Source organism: Neomonachus schauinslandi, chromosome 5, assembly GCF_002201575.2.
Source record: "Neomonachus schauinslandi chromosome 5, ASM220157v2, whole genome shotgun sequence".
In the NCBI taxonomy this organism is placed as follows: Eukaryota; Metazoa; Chordata; class Mammalia; order Carnivora; family Phocidae; genus Neomonachus; species Neomonachus schauinslandi.
The window spans coordinates 152539006-152556302 of record NC_058407.1 but is presented as its reverse complement, the minus strand read 5'-3'; positions in this window follow the sequence as shown (position 1 = coordinate 152556302).

Below are 17297 nucleotides of genomic sequence, written 5' to 3'. Positions count from 1 at the left end.
ATGTCCAATCCACTTTATTCATTTGGGCAACACTTAATCTGCCGAGCAATTGTTACATCCCAGACCTAAGGGCCCAGGTACAATAATGAATGAAACACAGTCTCTGCCTTTAGAGGTTCACAATCTGGTGCAACACACACACAAAGGCACTCATGCGCAGGTCCCATTCAAGTATGCATACCCCCTGACCCTCAGACACAGGAGGCATAAACATATACCAACCTCATGTGCCCAAAGACATTTCCACACACAGAGATCCTCACCAGGGCCCTCAGGCCTAGTCACTTATGTATTTATTGCCATGAATAACTTAGTTAACAGGTAACATTTTTAGCCTGTCCTATGCACCAAGCATTATTCTAAGTGCATTATGGGCAATGCAACATTCCACCCTCCCCTTAGATACTGAAGGTAGGAACTACTATTATTCCCAGTTTAGAGATGAGTAACCAAGGCTTAAAGAAGGCAATTACTCACCTAAGGACCTATAGCTTTTTTTTTTTAATATTTATTTGACAGAGAGAGACACAGTGAGAGAGGGAACACAAGCAGGGGGAGTGGGAGAGGGAGAAGCAGGCTTTCTGCTGAGCAGGGAGCCCAATGCGGGGCTCGATCCCAGGACCCTGGGATCATGACCTGAGCCGAAGGCAGATGCTTAACGACTGAGGACCTATAGCTTTTAAATGATGAATTCAGGGCTTGGGCCTTGGTAGCCTGAATTTGGAGGATATGCTTTAATAGACACGGTATTCTGCCTCTGTTTATACACAAAGCCCCCCTACAGACAGAAGGCACTCATTTTCATACACATGCCACCATCCACACATGCGCCCGCTTGCATACAGGCACATGGGAACACATACATACGCAGTGACACGTGTGGACATACACACATCTGCCAATACAGAGGCCCTCACACATACACAGGCACTGACATTCATGGATACACAGATGCTAGCATGCACACTAATCTATGCATGGTCATTTAGATGCAGATGCATATACTTTAGTACAGAAAAAAAACATTCTATGCTACACACACACATGTACACACACACTCATAGATACATAAACATATGCATACATACCTACAAGACACAGGACCTGGATCCCACTCCCTAAGGCCAGGACCCTGGCCATGTCTCCTCTCCCATTAGCTTTCCTCTCCTCCTTCCCCTAGTCCTGCCCAGATGGGCACTGGGACAAGAAGTCCAACCAGGAGGCACAGTGAAAATAGACTCTGGACCCAGCATCTGGGAGTTCTAGACTAAAAGGATGAAAGAGACAATGAGATAGGACCTGACCCACAATCAGGGAAACTGGCATCTCTCTTCCGGGGGAGCACCTAGAAGCAGCAGGTGGAAGATGCAAGGAGGGTAGGCAGCCTGCTCTCCAGCAGCTTAAGGTCTGCTTGGGAAACCAGGGCATACAAATTCTAGGCAGCCAAAGCTAAACAGTGTGAGATCAAGACAGACATTGCTGCAAGATGTGGAAAAGGGAGAAGTCCACTCTTCCTCTGGAGAAGAGGGAAGGATCTGTCCCACGGAGTTTAGTCCCTTCACTTTCCAGATGGAAACGGAGATCCAGAAAAGAGAAGTGGGATATTCATTCTTAATCCTATAAAGGATCCTCTAAGATGTGCTGTCACCAGTTGGGCATAAAATGGGGAGAAAGGGGACCCCTGAAAGCTGGTCATCTAAAGGAGATTTGAATGGGGGTCCCAGAGGGTAAGTTCCACCCAACCTAACTCATTTCATAATCTCTCCTCACCCCTTCTTCTTCAAACTGTTCCTCCTATAAAAGGCTAGAAATCACCCTTTTGCTTTCCTTCCTCATCACAGAAGATTCTCCTTTCTAAAACTTTACTAAATCCATCCACTTTTCTTCAACCCCACTGACCCTGATCATCTCTAAACTAATGTCCTCTCTCACCTGACTGATATAATAGCTTCCCAGGTGGGCTTTCTCCAGTCTCACCCAGTCTCACCCCTCCCAATCCATTCTCTACCCGGAAGCTAGTGAGCATTGACAGCAAGCTCACTTCTCTCTTTATATCCCTCCAGCAGCTCTTAACCTTCTGTCTGATGAGGTTGGCCTGCTAGAGGGCAGACAAAATCCTCCACAGCTGAGCCATGACTGTTCTCTCCGGCTTCAGATCTTATACTTACTTATCCCTCTCATACCTCATGTTTCAGCTGCCCTGAATTTCCACAGTTCCCTGACTCGTCCTAGTTCACACTGCTCTGCCTTCACCTGTGCTCTTCTTGCTGCATGGAAGGCCCTTTCCGCAAGGGATGACATCCCTAATCAGCTCTAGGGTTATTTCTCCTGTGACACTATCCTAACTCTCCTCCCTGGCCTAGATCTGATCACACTCCTCTTGTGACCCCTTCTCTACAGAACCTTATTATCACATGCACCATCTGCATCTGAAATGATCTATTTTTACATCTGCCCTCCATCCCCCACCCTAGACTGTTAGTTCCTTGAGGACAGGGGCTTTGCCATATTCAAATATTACTGGCTGACTAAATGAAGACACAGGCTGCACTCTTCTTTATTCCTTTACTTCCAATATAATCACACTGTCATCTATCAGGAGAGAAGGGAACCACTTAATTGCAGAAATAAAGGAGACTTTCTCACTTGGATAGTCATGATGAAAGGACCAAATCAGAACCTGAGACAAGATTTCTTGGCTCTCTCCCAGACTCTCACCCCATCCCATTGTCAGCTGATCTTACAAAGGGTTGCTTTCCTTCCCCCTTTAGTTCTCATCTTCCTTGGCCTCAGGGGAGTATTGACTGAAAGTTTGGGTGCTTTTTCTTCTTTTCTTCATTGAGGAGGGCTGCAGTGGAGCTGATAGAGTGGTTATTGGTGAGGAGTAAATTGAGGGAAGTCAAGAGTAATCACTACTTAGCAGCAGGGGAAAAAAACAAAAAAGCAAAACAAAACCTATAAAGAGCTTGGGAGACTGTTGACCTTAAAAGTAAAACAGCTAGTTACTTACCAGCAAAATGGGCTTATTCAGGAATAGCAAAGGAATTGCAATTGAGGACATGGAGAGCTATGGCAAACCATTGGCGAGGTGGGAGATCAAAGGAAGGAAATAAGAAAAGGAGGAAGTTGGGAGGGGCTGCTTTGAAAAGAAGTCCATTGGAGGAAAGTGAGAATCAGGGTGGTGATGGTTCCTCACTGGCTGAGTTGTGGTATTTTCTCATCAGCTGAGTTTGTTGCTGGGCAGGGAGACATTCTTCCTTCCTCCTGATGGAGCAGTAAAGTGTAGGCTTCTTCCTATACTCTAGGAATGCAAGATATATCTCTTCCTGTTAGAGTCGCAATTGAGGACAGTGGTAGGGCATTAGAGCTCCCCCTTCTGGTCTCCTGATTCCATTTAAAATGAGGTCTACTTTACTTAGTTTCACAAGACTAAGTCCAGAATTTAATGCATATCACAGCTGCAGGGGAGGAAACATAACTTTCCCTCTATACTTCTAGATTCTTGGCTGAGACAATTCCCCTCAATTAAAAAAAAAAAAAATTAACAGGAGAAAAACAAACAGAAGTTTAATAACATGTATACTTCCTGTATACATGGGAGATACCCAGGAAAACTGAGTAATTCTCTGATACGGCTCAAAACCATCACTTTTTAAAAAAGATTTATTTATTTATTTGTTTGTTTATTTATTTATTTATTTATTTATTTGAGAGAGAGCGCAGGCGTACTGTGTGCGCATGAGTGGGGGGAGGGGCAAGGGAGAAGGGGAGAAAGAGCAACAGATTCCCTGCTGAGCACAGAGCCCAACGCAGGGCCCTGAGATCATGACCTGAGCCAAAATGAAGAGTCCAATGCTCAACTGACTGAGCCATCCAGGCACCCCGAAACCATCACTTTAAATATCATCTCCAGCTAAAGATAAAAGAACATGTTATGGGTGGGGAGTCGGTTATGGGAAGTTACCAAGAAAAGTGCAGTAAACAAGGGTAAGTTTGTTATGCAGATTTAACTCTGCCTTCTCCACTGATAAGAGTTCCTGGAGATTTAGAGTCGTCCTCTTTGACACAGAGAGGGAGACACCCTTTCAAATGGAGATTTCCCTTATTAACTGTTAAGTCTTACATAAAGGGTGACTTCTACTCAGTTTTTAGAGCTGCTTCTGCGTCTGCATTTTTTATCTTTAAAAAAAAAAAATAACTAGTTCAAAATAATCCTTATGCCAAAAAGGCATATTTTGGGGTGGCAAATTCTGTTCCCCTTCACAGCCAATCAGCAATCAAATCTTAGAGAGTCACAGAGAGGGACTGTCAAGCATAGGAAGCATTTGTTGTGGATTCCATCTTAAAATACCAGACTCTGGGAACCCCTGTCTGAGGGAGGAATTAGTTTTGTTTCATAGAATACTTTTATATGGCGATTTGGGTTTGCAGGGAAAGGGAGGGGTCTGGTTGTACACATTTCATTTCAATGCCTAAACCTGGCTCCAAATTCATTGAGAAGAGCTACAATTTTAAAGGGCAGAACTCTTGGGCTCTGGGTCCCAAACTACCCATGCAAACACTCCCATTCCTTATATTTCACGATAGGAGTAGTAGGTTGCTAGAGAAATAAAGGAGATAAAGGATGTGAAGTCACTTTGCAATGCATGAAGTATCATACAGATGATAACTGCAGCATTATCATCATTATCATCATCACCTACAGTTTTTCCCATTCTAATATTAAGCTGCTTCTAACATCTCTTTATTTGCCCTCTTTTTTTTTTTGAAAGAGTGGGGGGGGGGAGGGGCAGAGGGAAAGAGAATTTTTTTTATTCTTTTTTTTTTAATTCTTATGTTAATCCCCATACATTACATCATTAGTTTTAGATGAAGTGTTCCATGATTCATTGTTTGTGCATAACACCCAGTGCTCCATGCAGAATGTGCCCTCCTCAATACCCACCACCAGTCTAACCCATCCTCCCACCCACCTCCCCTCTAGAACCCTGTTTGTTTTTCAGAGTCCATCGTCTCTCATGGTTCGTCTACCCCTCTGATTTCCCCCGCTTCATTCTTCCCCTCCCGCTACCTTCTTCTTCTTTTTTTTTCTTAACATATATTGCATTATTTGTTTCAGAGGTACAGATCTGACATTCAACAGTCTTGCACAATTCACAGCGCTTACCAGAGCACATACCCTCCCCAGTGTCTATCACCCAGTCACCCCATCCCTCCCACCCCACCCCCCACTCCAGCAACCCTCAGTTTGTTTCCTACAATTAAGAATTCCTCATATCAGTGAGATCATATGATACATGTCTTTCTCTGTTTGACTTATTTCACTCAACATAATACCCTCCAGTTCCATCCACATCGTTGCAAATGGCAAGATCTCATTCCTTTTGATGGCTGCATAATATTCCATTGTATATATATACCACATCTTCTTTACCCATTCATCTGTCGATGGACATCTTGGCTCTTTCCACAGTTTGGCTATTGTGGACACTGCTGCTATAAACATCGGGGTGCACGTACCCCTTCGGATCCCTACTTTGTATCTTTGGGGTAAATACCCAGTAGTGCAATTGCTGGATCATATGGTAGCTCTATTTTCAACTTTTTTTTTTTTAAAGATTTTATTTATTTATTTGAGAGAGAGAATGAAAGACAGCACAAGAGGGAAGAGGGTCAGAGGGAGAAGCAGACCCCCCGCTGAGCAGGGAGCCCGATGCGGGACTCGATCCCGGGACTCCAGGATCATGACCTGAGCCGAAGGCAGTCGCTTAACCAACTGAGCCACCCAGGCGCCCTATTTTCAACTTTTTGAGGAACCTCCATACAGTTTTCCAGAGTGGCTGCACCAGCTTGCATTCCCACCAACAGTGTAGGAGGGTTCCCCTTTCTCCGCATCCCCGCCAACATCTGTCGTTTCCCGACTTGTTAATTTTAGCCATTCTGACTGGTGTGAGGTGGTATCTCATTGAGGTTTTGATTTGGATTTCCCTGATGCTGAGCGATATTGAGCACTTTTTCATGTGTCTGTTGGCCATTTGGATGTCTCCTTTAGAAAAATGTCTGTTCATGTCTTCTGCCCATTTCTTGATTGGATTCTTTGTTCTTTGGGTGTTGAGTTTGATGAGTTCTTTATAGATTTTGGATACTAGCCCTTTATCTGATACGTCATTTGCAAATATCTTCTCCCATTCTGTCGGTTGTCTTTTGGTTTTGTTGACTGTTTCCTTTGCTTTGCAAAAGCTTTTTATCTTGATGAAGTCCCAACAGTTCATTTTTGCCCTTGCTTCCCTTGCCTTTGGCGATGTTTCTAGGAACAAGTTGCTTCAGCTGAGGTCAAAGAGGTTGCTGCCTGTGTTCTCCTTTAGGATTTTGATGGACTCCTGTCTCACATTGAGGTCTTTCAACAATTTGGAGTCTATTTTTGTGTGTGGTGTAAGGAAATGGTCCAGTTTCATTCTTCTGCATGTGGCTATCCAATTTTCCCAACACCATTTGTTGAAGAGACTGTCTTTTTTCCATTGGACATTCTTTCCTGCTTTGTCAAAGATGAGTTGACCATAGAGTTGAGGGTCCATTTCTGGGCTCTCTATTCTGTTCCATTGATCTATGTGTCTGTTTTTGTGCCAGTACCATGCTGTCTTGATGATGACAGCTTTGTAATAGAGCTGGAAGTCCGGAATTGTGATGCCGCCGGCTTTGCTTTTCTTTTTCAACATTCCTCTGGCTATGTGGGGTCTTTTCTAGTTCCATACAAATTTTAGGATTATTTGTTCCATTTCTTTGAAAAAAGTGGATGGTATTTTGATGGGGATTGCATTGAATGTGTAGATTGCTCTAGGTAGCATTGACATCTTCACAATATTTGTTCTTCCAATCCATTTCTTTGTGTCTTCCTCCATTTCTTTCATGAGTATTTTATAGTTTTCTGAGTACAGATCCTTTGTCTCTTTGGTTAGATTTATTCCTAGGTATCTTATGGTTTTGGGTGCAATTGTAAATGGGATCGACTCCTTAATTTCTCTTTCTTCTGTCTTGTTGTTGGTGTATAGGAATGCCACTGACTTCTGTGCATTGATTTTATATCCTGCCACTTTACTGAATTCCTGTATGAGTTCTAGCAGTTTTGGGGTGGAGTCTTCTGGGTTTTCCACATAAAGTATCATATCATCTGCAAAGAGTGAGAGTTTGACTTCTTCTTTGCCAATTTGGATGCCTTTGATTTCTTTTTGTTGTCTGATTGCTGTGGCTAGGACTTCCAATACTATGTTGAATAGCAGTGGTGATAGTGGACATCCCTGCCGCGTTCCTGACCTTAGGGGGAAAGCTCTCAGTTTTTCCCCATTGAGAATGATATTCGCTGTAGGTTTTTCATAGATGGCTTTTATGATATTGAGGTATGCACCCTCTATCCCTATACTCTGAAGAGTTTTGATCAAGAAAGGATGCTGTACTTTGTCAAAAGCTTTTTCTGCATCTATTGAGAGGATCATATGATTCTTGTTCTTTCTTTTGTTAATGTATTGTATCACATTGACTGATTTGAGGATGTTGAACCAACCTTGCAGCCCAGGGATAAATCCCACTTGGTCATGGTGAATAATCCTTTTAATGTACTGTTGGATCCTATTGGCTAGTATTTTGGTGAGAATTTTTGCATCCATGTTCATCAGGGATATTGGTCTGTAATTCTCCTTTTTGATGGGGTCTTTGTCTGGTTTTGGGATCAAGGTAATGCTGGCCTCATAAAATGAGTTTGGAAGTTTTCCTTCCATTTCTATTTTTTGGAACAGTTTCAGAAGAATAGGTATTAATTCTTCTTGAAATGTTTGGTAGAATTCCCCTGGGAAGCCATCTGGCCCTGGGCTTTTGTTTTTTGGGAGATTTTTGATGACTGCTTCAATTTCCTTAGTGGTTATAGGTCTGTTCAGGTTTTCTATTTCATCCTGGTTCAGTTTTGGTAGTTGATACATCTCTAGGAATGCATCCATTTCTTCCAGGTTATCTAATTTGCTGGCATAGAGTTGCTCATAATATGTTCTTATAATTGTTTGTATTTCTTTGGTGTTGGTTGTGATCTCTCCTCTTTCATTCATGATTTTGTTGATTTGGGTCATTTCTCTTCTCTTTTTGATAAGTCTGGCCAGGGGTTTATCAATCTTGTTAATTCTTTCAAAGAATCAGCTCCTAGTTTCGTTGATCTGTTCTACTGTTCTTTTAGTTTCTATTTCATTGATTTCTGCTCTGATCTTTATTATTTCTCTTCTCCTGCTGGGTTTAGGCTTTATTTGCTGTTCTTTCTCCAGCTCCTTTAGGTGTAGGGTTAAGTTGTGTACTTGAGACCTTTCTTGCTTCTTGAGGAAGGCTTGTATTGCTATATACTTTCCTCTTAGGACTGCCTTTGCTGCATCCCAAAGATTTTGAATAGTTGTGTTTTCATTTTCATTGGTTTCCATGTATTTTTTTAATTCTTCTTTAATTTCCTGGTTGACCCATTCATTCTTCAGTAGGATGCTCTTTAGCCTCCATGTATTTGAGTTCTTTCCGACTTTCCTCTTGTGATTGAGTTCTAGTTTCAAAGCATTGTGGTCTGAAAATAGGCAGGGAATGATTCCAATCTTTTGGCACCGGTTGAGACCTGATTTATGACCTAGGATGTGATCTATTCTGGAGAATGTTCCATGGGCACTAGAGAAGAATGTGTATTCCGTTGCTTTGGGGTGGAATGTTCTGAATATGTCTGTAAAGTCCATTTGGTCCAGTGTGTCATTTAAAGTCTTTATTTCCTTGTTGATCTTTTGCTTAGACGATCTGTCCATTTCAGTGAGGGGGGTGTTAAAGTCCCCACTATTATTGTATTGTTGTCGATGTGTTTCTTTGCTTTTGTTATTCATTGCCTTATATAATTGGCTGCTCCCATGTTAGGGGCATAGATATTTACAATTGTTAGATCTTCTTGTTGGATAGATCCTTTAAGTATGATATAGTGTCCTTCCTCATCTCTTATTACAGTCTTTGGTTTAAAATCTAATTTGTCTGATATAAGGATTGCCACCCCAGCTTTCTTTTGGTGTCCATTAGCATGGTAAATGGTTTTCCACCCCCTCACTTTCAATCTGGGGGCATCTTTGGGTATAAAATGAGTCTCTTGCAGACAGCATATCGATGGGTCTTGTTTTTTAATCCAGTCTGATAGCCTGTGTCTTTTGATTGGGGCATTGAGCCCATTTACATTCAGGGTAACTATTGAAAGATAGGAATTTAGTGCCATTGTATTGCCTGTAAGGTGACTGTTACTGTATATTGTCTGTGTTCCTTTCTGGTCTATGTTGCTTTTAGGCTCTCTCTTTGCTTAGAGGACCCCTTTCAAGATTTCCTGTAGGGCTGGTTTTGTGTTTGCAAATTCCTTTAGTTTTTGTTTGTCCTGAAAGCTTTTTATCTCTCCTTCAATTTTCAGTGACAGCCTAGCTGGATAGAGTATTCTTGGCTGCATATTTTTCTCATTTAGTGCTCTGAATATATCCTGCCAGTCCTTTCTGGCCTGCCAGGTCTCTGTGGATAGGTCTGTTGCCAATCTAATGTTTCTACCCTTGTAGGTTACATATCTCTTCTCCCGAGCTGCTTTCAGGATTTTCTCTTTGTCTATGAGACTCGTAAGTTTTACTATTAGATGTCGGGGTGTTGACCTATTTTTATTGATTTTGAGAGGGGTTCTCTGTGCTTCCTGGATTTTCATGCCTGTTTCCTTTCCCAAATTAGGGAAGTTCTCTGCTATAATTTGCTCCATTATACCTTCTGCCCCTCTCTCTCTTTCTTCTTCTTCTGGGATCCCAATTATTCTAATGTTGTTTCGTCTTATGGTATCGCTTATCTCTCGAATTCTGCCCTCGTGATCCAGTAGTTGTTTATCTCTCTTTTTCTCAGCTTCTTTATTTTCCATCATTTCATCTTCTATATTACTGATTCTCTCTTCTGCCTCATTTATTCTAGCAGTTAGCGCCCCCATTTTTGATTGCACCTCATTAATAGCCTTTTTGATTTCTACTTGGTTGGATTTTAGTTCTTTTACTTCTCCAGAAAGGGTTTCTCTAATAACTTCCATATTTTTTTCAAGCCCAGCTAGTATCTTTAAAGTGATGATTCTGAACTCTAGATCTGACATCGTACTAATGTCCGTATTGAGTAGGTCCCTGGCAGTCGGTACTACCTCTTGTTCTTTTTGTTGAGGTGATTTTTTCCATCTCGTCATTTTGTGCAGAGGAGAATAGATTAATGAGAGAACAAAATGCTAGCAGAGTAACAACGTCCCCCGAAAATATACTCTAAACAAATCAGAAAAGACCTGAAGCAGTGGGAAAAGAAAGGGAAAGAGAAAAAAGAAGAAGAAAAAAAAGAAAAAGATAAAGATAAAAACAAAAACAAACAAAACAAAACAAAACAACAACAACAAAAAAACAGAATGTGATCAAATATGATCAGGCTGGTATATAGATCAGTGCCACACACTAGATTTGGGGTGTATTTTGGTCTTTTAGAAGAAAGTGCCTCCCAAAATTTTAAAGAAAACTTATATATGTACAAAACTAAGGGTTGATATGATGAAGGGATGGAATATGACTGTAAAGATGGAAATTATAAAAAATTTTATAAAAGGAATTGATAACAAGTTGTTTGAAAAAAGAAAGAAGAGGATTTAAAAAAAGAAAAAGAAAAAAAAAGGGAGAGGATGTGATCAGGCAGGGGGATAGAAAACACCATATACTAGAGATTTAGGGTATATTTTAATCTGTTAGAAGAAATTATCTCAAAATTTTAAAGAGAGAACAACTTATATATATAAGCCAAAAATACGGGTAACTACTATGAAGGGATAGAATATGACTCTAAAAATGAAAAATAAAAATGTTTTTTTTTAAAAAAAGGGATTGATAAGATGTTGGTTGAAAAAGGGAAAAAGCAAAATTCAAAAAGAAAAAAAGACAGTTAAAAAAAATTAACTTTGAAAGACTAAAGAATCATGGTAAAAAAGCCATGAATTCTATGTACAGTAGTCCCCTAGCGCTGGAGTTCTGCCGTTCTCATTGATCGGTAAACTTGGTCTTGGCTGGCTGTTCTCACTGATCTTCTGGGGAGGGGCCTGTTGCCGTGGTTTCCAAATGTCTCTGCCGGAGGCGGAACTGCCCCGCCCTTGCCCCCTCCTGGCTAAGTAATCTGCTCGGGTTTGCTCTCCGGGGCTTTTGTTCCCTGCGAGCTTTCCGTACAGCTTTGGAGGCGGAGAGTGAAAATGGCGGCCTCCCAATCTCCGCCGCGGAGGAGCCGAGAACTCGGGGCCCCGCTCCTCAGTGAGCTGCCAGAGAAAAGCTGTCAGTCACTCCCGTCTCCCCGGTCTCCGGCCGCACTCCGTGCTCACCCGGCCTGTGACCGCGCGTTTCTATCTCTGGCACCCGACCCCGGGTGGAGTCTCCAAACCCAGCAGATCCCTGCGGTGCACTCCCGTGCGGCTCCTCCCAGGGGAGGAAGGTAAGTCTCCCCGGATCTGCCGCTTGTTGGGTCCCTGCTGGAGGAGCAGGGGCCCGACTGTGCTGCGGATCACAGTTTATGGCAACCCCGAGCTGAGAGCCCGAGCCTGGGCTCCGCCTCTGCAGCCGGCTTCCCTGCTCCGTTACCTGGGAGCTCTGCCACACTCAGGCACCCCCGGTCTTTCTGTGACCCCAAGGGTCCTGAGACCACACTGTCCCGGAGGGTTCCACCCCCCGCTTAGCCACCAGAGTGACGTCCCTCGGCGGAGCAGACTTTTAAAAGTTCCGATTTTGTGCTCCGCGGCTCTATCACTTGCCAGAAGCGGCCGCCGGAGGCCCCTCCCCCGCCGTCTATCCTCCCGAATATCGCCTCGGATTCACTTCTCCGCACGTCCTACCTTCCACGAAGTGGTCGCTTTTCTGATGAGAGAGTTGTTGCTCTTCTTTTCTTCGATCTCCTGTTGAGTTTGTAGGTGTTCAGAATGGTTTGATCCCTATCCAGCTGAATTCCTGAGACCAGACGAAATCCAGGTCTCCTACTCCTCCGCCATCTTGCTCTGCCGGGAAAGAGAATCTTTTTTTTTTTTTTTAAAGATTTTATTTATTTATTTGAGAGAGAGAGAATGAGAGAGAGCACATGAGAGGGGGGAGGGTCAGAGGGAGAAGCAGGCTCCCCGCCGAGCAGGGAGCCCGATGCGGGACTCGATCCCGGGACTCCAGGATCACGACCCGAGCCGAAGGCAGTCGCTTAACCAACTGAGCCACCCAGGCGCCCCGGGAAAGAGAATCTTAAGCGGGGTTGATCTCAGGACCCTGAGATCATGACCTGAGCCGAAATCAAGAGTCAGATGCTTAACCGACTGAGCCACCCAGTTGCTCCTCTTCATTTGCCCTCTTACCTCCTAGATATGACCAAGAGGAGACCATTTTTTAGAATCTTTGTGTTTGCCAGAAACAGGACTCTGGGGAGCATGTGGAAGGGACCATCCCCTCCCTCAGCACATGGAATAATACTTTATGAGCACTTAATATGTGTAAACCAGTGCACCAAACACTTTACATTTATTATCTAACTTAACCCCCACAATAATCCTTTGAGATAGGTGATGTTCCCACTTCACAGAGGAAAAAACTGAGGCACAAAGGGGTTTAAGATGCTCTTCAACATCATATAGATAGCAAATGCCTGTCATTTACTCAGTGCATATAGATGAGTCAGCACTTCCAATTTCACATTTTACAGATGAAGAAGGTGTGATTAAGGAACATTACATAACTTGTTCAAGGTTGCACAGTGAGGAGGTGACAGACTTCACAAGTGGAACTCAGATTTCCTTAAATTTAAAATATGTGCTCCTTTTTCTATGCCACACAACCTCCCTGCAGGACCCATGAGGCTCTGCAATGACAACTAAAAACCTACCTCAGAATCATAGCAAGACCTACGCACGTGTATTTATACGTGTGTGCGCATGTCTGTGTGTATGTGTGTGTGCCACTAATTAACTGTGGCAAGGCTAAATGATCAAAAAAAAAAAAAAAAAAACCACTCTTCCTGAGACATCCTGAAGCTCCTTTCACCCTCAACAGAAACTCAGAAGAGTCACAGAACCTAGGAGACCCAGAGGAGATTTACAGATGATCTAATCCTACCCTCTTTGTGATCAGAGTGCCCTGAACCAGGAATCAAGAGATTCATATTTCAGGCTGACTTCTGCTGATGTGTGAGTTTAAGAATGCCACTTAACTTCCCTCAGGCCATCTGTAAATTAAGATAATAACATCCCCTCCGCTACACTTAATGGTCTATGACTCTGTCATTGACAGGCTGTGGCTGTCAAACCTTCTGGCCCCAGCATGGCCCTCTCTTGTCCAGCCTGGGGCTGTCTCAAGGCAGATTCCCATTGATAAACTTAGTCTCAAAACCCTCGGTTGTTCAGAACCCAGGAGAGCGCCTCTCTGGTTCTGAAATGCCAGGCAAGGAGGCAGCTCCAAACTCAAGAGATGGCTTGGGAGCAAACTCTCCCTCCCTTGGTTCTTCAAGCACTTTCTGAAGAGCCTGGTGTGCCAGACCTTTTGTCAGCCTTTTTTCGCTCTTCGGGAACTCAGTGGAACTGGTTACCTTGTCAAGTGTTCCCCTCTGGTTGCAGTTTCTCAGGTGGAAAAGTAGCACTTAGGGCCTTGTCCTCAAAGTATTCATGGCTGTGTTGCTCCTGCTGATGGTGACAGTCATGTGATCGTGATGAAAAAGGCAATGTCATTCTGTAGCCACATAGTGCTTTTGCTGTATTTGATTGGTGCATAATACACACATCATGCACATATCCCATGTACACAACTTGATGAATTTTAACAAAGTGAACACATGCAACCAGTACCCAGTTTGAGAAACAGAACAGTACCCACTCCCCAAGAAGCCCCCTTCCTGCCCCTCCAGTTACAACCCCTCCCAAAGGCAACCACTATCCCAGCTACTAGCACCACAGAGTAGTTTTGTCTTTTTTTGAGTTTTATATAAGACACATAATATCTATCTTTTGAGCCTGACTTCTTTTATTAACTTTATTTTTTTAATTCAATTAATTAACATATAACGTATTATTAGTTTCAGAGGTAGAGGTCAGTGATTCATCAGTCGAGCCTGACCATATCTTATGTTCAATACTACCTTTGCGAACTTGACCCATGTTGTTGTGTTTAATTACAGTTTGATGATTCTAAATGCTGACATTAGTCTATCGGAAGAATATGACCTAATGTATCGATCCTTTCTACTGTTGATGGGCATATGGGTTGTTTCCAGTATTCAGCTATTGTGAGGCATGCTGCTTTCTTGTGTATGCCTTTCACTGAGCACAGGTCCCCATTTCTGGTGACGTGTGTATATTCAGCTTTAGTAGATACTGTCAGGCAATTTTCCAAGGTGGTTGTACTTCGACCAGACATGTTTTTAACATTTCAGGATACTTTAGCCTCCAGTATCTAGTCTCTATTGACTCAACTTCTTTTGGCTCTTTGAATACTCCTTCAGGGACTTCGCACATGCTATTTTCGTGCTGTCATAGTCTCTGCCCAACTGAAGGATGGGCAAGCGCTTATCCTTTGGTCCTCAAGGCAGATATTGGCTTCTTTCAAGCAGGCCCTGTGCCTCTTATACTCAGCACTTTACACGTAGCATCTAGCCCATGCCTGGTAAATGGTTAGCACTAAACAAATGTTAGCTAACGTTGTTGTTGCAATAGACAGTCTTTAAGTTTCTCTTTCCAAAGTTCTGTGATTGTGGAAAGTCAGATTTCCTGACTCTTATCCTAGTGTGCTGATCCGTATGTGCCCCCAAAGCTTCTAAATCCTCCACAGGGGAGAAGTAGTTACCAGGCCTGGTTTCCCCAGGCTCCCATAGTGAGGACCTGTTTTTCTGAGGTCGTACCGTCCCTGTTCTCTACTGAATGGCCAACAGAGGGCACTGTGGGAACATGTCTGCAGAAGGAAGGAGGTGTTGGTCAGAAATAGAAAGAGCCCGAAAGGAACTTCATTTTGAAGACCCAAACCTTCATTTTACAGATGAGCAAACAGATGCTTAGACAGAAGACGTGACTTGCCCAAGGTCACCCAGCTACTGTGTGGCAGGCAGAGATGACTCTTAGCCCCTTGGCATTCTCCACTCTGCAGGGGAATCGCCAAGCACTGAATGAGACAGCTGTCTGAGGGTGCTGTAGCCTTGAGCCGGCCAAGGCCTGTTTGCCAAGCCCCTCACTTCCCCAAATTGTCTTCCTCCCTCCTATTCCATGAGAGAAAGGATCTAGATTTTGGAGGTGGGACAAAGCATGCTGCTCCTTTGATTCCACAATGACCTTGAAGGGAGCATTTTACTTTTCTTGATAATAACTACTGATTATTGGGCACTTCCTAGGTGCCAAATATGCTGCGTGCATTGCATGCATTACAAGATTTAATCCTCAAGCCAGGATGGTGTGAGAGTTCAATGTTTCCCTGACTTCTGAGAGTCCTTTCCTGATCACTCCATTCAGAGAGACCTCTCTCCACCCATTTCCTCTCTATGGTATTACCCACTTTATTTAACAGCTCTTAACAATTATGTTTATAATTAACTCTGCCTATTTACTTGTCTACTTACTTATTGTCTGCTTCAACTCCTCCACTCCTTCCAGGAGACCCAGAACTCAATGAAAGAAGGATTCTGGAGCTTGACAGGTCTGGGTTCAAGGCCCAGCTGGTCCATTTACTTGCATTAGTCACTTAAACTCTGTTTCTCCCTTTGCAAAATAGGGATTCATGCATGTATTTTACAAGTATACAGAGGACTGTGCCAGTCATCTCCTCTTCAACATTGTCACCATGTGGTCATCCATCCTATATTTGATTACTCTCAGTGATGAGAAACTCACTACTAAGCAGCACAGAGAAGGCAGCACATCTGAGCATTCCACACTTGGTCAGTCATAAGTTACATGCCTTTTGAAAAATCCAAACTTTCCTGAGCCTCAATTTCTTATTCTGTAAAGTGGAGATGGTGATAATATCCATCTCACAGGGTTCCTATTGTTAATCTTAAAAATAAAAGTTATTTTACCAACAAAAATGGGTTTACTTGGGAATAGCAGAAAATTGCAATTTGGGACATGAAACTACAGCAAAACCATAGACAAGTCCAACAAACAAAGGAGAGGAAACATTATTTTATGGAGAAAGAGGAAGTTGGGAGGGGTTGTTCTGAAGGAAAATACCTTGGAGAAAAGCAGGAGTTCAAGGTGAGGATGGTTTCTCAGTGGCTGAGTTGCAGCGGTGGTCAGCCTCTGGTAGGAGATGTACTTCTTTTCCTGTTGGGGCTTCCGATTGATGACTCTTTCCTATTGAGAATTGTTCTGTTGGAATCTGTAATTGACAATTCTTGGTGTAACTGACACTGAGTGATATGGCTCCCTCTTCTAGCTTCCCCCTATACTTCACAGAGGTTTACCCATATTAATTTTCACAGTATGAAGATGAAATGAAATTGCATATGACTGAAGGGGCTCACATAGGGTAAGTTTTTACTAAATGTTAGTTTCCTCACCCTGTTCCTTAGAAAGGGAAAATGACTCTAAAAAGCACATTTTTTTTTCACAATTGATGAAACCTGAGGTAGTTACATGTTTTATAAATTGATGGCATGTCATAGCTTTCTTTTATTCTTGGTGATACATAAAAAATGGTGTGTTTTATAATGTAAGTCATCTCAGAGTCAAAAATATGACAGTAGGTGCCAGGGACAACATTCAAATTCAGGTTTGCCCGACTCTCAAAGGCCATTTTATAGGACTCGTTTCTGGGAAGCAGAGTCAGGTCATGGGGGAAGCACGTGAGTAAGGAACAGAGAGTGGGAGTCAGGGAGTATGTTCGAACCAAGACTTGTCTAAACACAGCTGTTTTCCCTTCCCAGCTGGTAACTGAATTTGGAAATGTTTTACCATGCAGGTCTGTCTGCATGAGACTCTCATAGCCACTGGTGAATTGGCTCCTCAACAACCCCAGCCCAGCCCCAGCCAAGCCAACCAAGTAAAAACTTAAAAACTGCTAGGGGTCATATTAATATGCTGTGTTTATGTGCCTGAGGCAAGGAGGAGAATCTGGGACTGGATTAAATAAAGATGTTCATCATCTGCTGCTGTCAATAGATAAGTCTGCAGATTGTACGTGTGGCCGTTTGAAAAGGCATAGCATTTATTGAGTTTCTACTAAATTCAAGGCATTGGGCTAGGAATTCTGACAAAGGCAAACAAA